The 4,114-nt window shown below is 39.4% G+C and overlaps 1 long non-coding RNA gene across 1 annotated transcript; it reads left to right on the top strand.

Annotated features, from left to right (window-relative positions):
• Nucleotides 1-1,532: 1,532 nt before the first annotated feature.
• Nucleotides 1,533-3,378, top strand: LOC126999600 (uncharacterized). The gene is made up of 3 exons (XR_007753460.1): nt 1,533-1,806; nt 2,636-2,857; nt 3,100-3,378. It is a non-coding gene; the product is annotated as an uncharacterized LOC126999600 (long non-coding RNA).
• The last annotated feature ends 736 nt before the right edge of the window (nt 3,379-4,114 follow it).

The following is a 4,114-nucleotide window of genomic DNA, read 5'->3' as shown; positions in this document are numbered from 1 at the left end:
GTATGTAGGCATGCACATATATCTTTCTATGACTTGCACTTCATCTATTAATTGAACCTCAACTTTTTTTTTATTTGAACTTCAACTTTTTAATTTGAAATTCAACTTTTTTAATTTGAAATTAAACTTTTTTAATTTGAAATTAAACTTTTTAAATTTGAAATTCAACTTCTTAAATTTGAATTTCAACTTTTTAAATTTGAATTTCAACTTTTTTAATTTGAATCTCAACTTTTTTTTAATTTGAAATTCAACTTTTCTAATTTGAAATTCAACATTTTAAATTTGAAATTCAACTTTTTTTAATTTGAAATTCAACTTTTTAAATTTGAATTTCAACTTTTTAAATTTGAATTTCAACTTTTTTAATTCGAAATTAAACTTTTTTAATTTGAGGGTGAAAAGGTGTAGATTACCTCTCCAAGGAGAGGCTCTAAGATGAGCTCCGGGGGGCAGAATGAGCCAAAACAAGATGGCGCCACTATAAACACTCGCCTGCGCCAGAACGGGCTGGGCCGACCATCAGGCCCCACCAGGGATAAGCCTAACGGTACAATAGGCCGCGACGTAAAAAAAATAAAAATTGAAAATGCCTGGAGGATGCGAATGAGAGAGAATGAGAGGGAGGGTCCCTCCAATGATGAGGAGGGACCAGTATAAGTGCGACACTGAATGAGATGAGAAAGGGAGGCTACACACATTGTCTCCCACCCTTCATTTGATTTTCTCTTTCAGCAGAATCGCACGGGAGAACGTCGATCCAAAGGCTACACAGGCCGTGGACCAGCGGGTGACTCTCCAAAGACACGCCAGTCCTCGTCGACAGACCGACTTGGTCGGCTAGATTTCGATCGCCGATAGTGTCGGTCTGTCGGCACCCTGCTTTGGCAAAGGCCCGTGCTCCCTCCTATAGAGAGAGAGCAATCTTTGGAGGGTGACTCATTTTCAAGTCCAAGTACATACAGAACAGTCGGTGTAAATAAAAACCCACGCTGGCAGACGAATATGTATTTTACAACACAGTTTCAGAGGGCACTGCCACCATTATTGTGATTATTATGATTATTATTATTATTATTATTATTATTATTATTATTATTATTATTATTATTAAAACTATGAGGGAGCCCCAAAGAAGAGTCAAAATGACTATAAAACCAAACGTGATTGAGGGCCGCTTTCACTGTCAAGTTTGTTTATGTTGACTGTTACCAATGAGCGTCGATCGCCGCTACCAACAAGAAATCCGCTTTCGCAGTCGTCTTTCGCGGCGTTGTACGTATGTTTGCATCAGTACCAGAGATTGGAACCTTTGGTAACGGGGCTCTGGTAGCCGCGGGGGCTCCCCAATGAAGCTTACCAATGACATTAATTAGTAAATAGTACAAATTTTTGCTCTCAAATGGTTATAATATTTCTTTAAATAGATGTGAAAAAAATATTAAACTATAGGTTCCTTGCACGTGACGTCACACCCTCTCCGTGGCGGCAGCAGACGATGCTTTTAGCGTTGTGTGGGACCGAGCCCGTATCAGCTGACGTGCGAGGTACTCTGGTAATCATACGAAAGACAGTGAATTTGCCAAGATGCTAGTATTCTGTGGTGTTATGGGTGCGCAAACAAGCGGACAAAGTTCCCGGAAAAGTTTTTCTTCCGACTACCAGCAGTAGACAAGAGATATGGAGGGAAGAGAGATAAAATAACAAGAGAACGGCCACGGAAGTGGCTGGCAAATCTGGCAAGAGCTGACTTAACCGAGGCTGGAAAAAGGCATCTCCTCGTGTGCAGTGATCATTTTTTGAGTGGTAAGTACATATTTGTTTCCTATTTAAGGCACAACATTCGAATGAAGTCAATAATGTAACCGAGAGACACACAAAAGTGGCACAGGATTCAGTAACTCACCAGCGGCGCCACCAATACCACCTGCACTAAAAAGACACAGACCAGACATCTAATCATTGTTCCTTGAAGGAATTCCTTATGCTATGAACATTTATATTCTCTGTACCTACTAACGGTATCTTGTACAGGTAAACTAACCATGTCAAATCAAACTTCACCGACTCTAACCCTAACTTTATGACAGTGTGCTCTCTTACTGTTTATATTGTGCCATGCAGGGCTGCAAAATTTTATATTATATGGCTTATATTGCAATTTTTTTTCCTGCTTCCTTTTTCAACAGTCAGTCGTTGTTATGTATCTTAGTCAATAACAAGGACTGCATATTGGTTAGGTTTAGTTTTGAACTGAATTTCACTGTTATGTTGTCTGGAACACCTGAAGATTAAAGGTAATTGTTGAGTTGAGCTCCGCAGCTCCAAAAGATGACAATACACCTCCCTATCATAAGGGACTAAATCCATTATTAGGCCTTTCTCTTCTCTTTGGCTCAGGAACATGGATTTAGGAACATGGAGGCGTAATATCGTATATTGGAGGCGTGGAGCTCAACTCAATAATTACCTGATTAAATTTTATATAGGTATCTGGTAATTTTAGGTTTATGGATTTAAAACAATGCTCACCAGAAAAAGCATGACCTTAAGTCTGGAAAAAAAAAATATTGTCTTAGAAAGCGACTGCTGAGGTAAACTCATTATTACCCCTGCATTCTATTTGTTACTTCAGGACGGCCAGCAGTCCTTGAGGATACTAGTAATCCAGATTGGGCCCCAACACAGAACCTTGGTCATCGCAGAGTGTCCCAGGAATTGGTCGCCATCAGTTGTGCTCGGCATCAAAGGATCCAGGAGAGAAAGTTGAAGAAGGATAAGGAGATGTTTATGGCAGCGCAGACACTCATGGACATACAGGAATACACTCAACCTTGCAGTGACGAAGTTCATGTTGGTAAGTGGTTATGTTGATATATGCCATCAACAAGTAGCCTGTTCCATGTTTTTTTTATGGAAATACAGACCTTTTCATAAAAAATAAAAAAAAAACGCATTCATATCACCATAAAATGTATTCTCATCCTTTTTGTTGGTGTAAGTTAAGAAACCTCTTCTAAAATGAGTATGAATTTTCAAGGGTCAGAGTTGTCATGGGAGTGTATTACTATCTTCTCACAATCTTCTTACACCGTTCAGAACAACAGGAACAGTTGTCCCTACCAGCCATCGGCCAGACATTTCAGACAGAGAAGCAAACCATTCTGTCTAGACCAGCTGCCTGCCAGACAGAAACAGTAACAGTTGCAACTGTTGGCTGCCAAACAGACCTCACCCTAATGGAGATGACCATGTTTGATCAGCAATATGAGGACTTGAACCAGTTACGAACAGAGGTGTATGAACTCCGTTCTACAGTAGGTGACTACAATAACCTCAACCTCAGTAATGATGATGAAAAAGTACATCTTTTATACAGGGCTGCCAAACTATGCTGTACTGATGTGCATTTTTAATTATGTTTGCCTTAATATTACCCATTCAATTAATTCAAAGCTATCCCCGTTTCAAGAATTTGTTATGTTTCTGATGCATCTTCGTTTAAACACATGCTTCCAGGATTTGGCCTACAGATTTAATGTATCTCTTTCAACTGTGTCAAGGATATTTTATAAATGGGTAGATACAGCAGATACAAATTTAAGACATTCCATTGTTTGGCCTGGAAGAGAAGAACTTCGGCTAGCAAGGAATTTTGGTGACAGAGTCTCTGTCATACTTGACTGTTTTGAAGTGACCTTGGCTACTCCTTCCTCCCTAATGGCCAAGGCAGCTACTTGGTCAAATTATAAATACAATATCACCATGAAATTCCTCACAGACATTACTCCCACAGGATGCATATCATTCATATCTAGAGGTTGGGGTGGTAGGGTCAGTGACAAGACCATTACCGAGAAGTGCGGCATTTTAGAAAATTTGCTACCTGGTGATATTGTGCTTGCTGATAGAGGATTTGGAATTGAGGAAAGTGTAGGATTATACCATGCAAGTTTATATATTCCATCATTTACCAGGGGAAAATCTCAGTTGTCAGCCTTTGAAGTTGAAAATACTAGGAAAATTGCCAATGTAAGAATTCATGTAGAGAGAGTAATTGGGTTGGTTCGTCGTAAATATAAGATTTAGTAAAAGGTAATGACAGCAATGAGAC

Source organism: Eriocheir sinensis, chromosome 16, assembly GCF_024679095.1.
Source record: "Eriocheir sinensis breed Jianghai 21 chromosome 16, ASM2467909v1, whole genome shotgun sequence".
NCBI classification, from domain to species: Eukaryota; Metazoa; Arthropoda; class Malacostraca; order Decapoda; family Varunidae; genus Eriocheir; species Eriocheir sinensis.
Note: the sequence above shows the minus strand (reverse complement) of the source record. Positions and strands in the feature narration are given on the sequence as shown.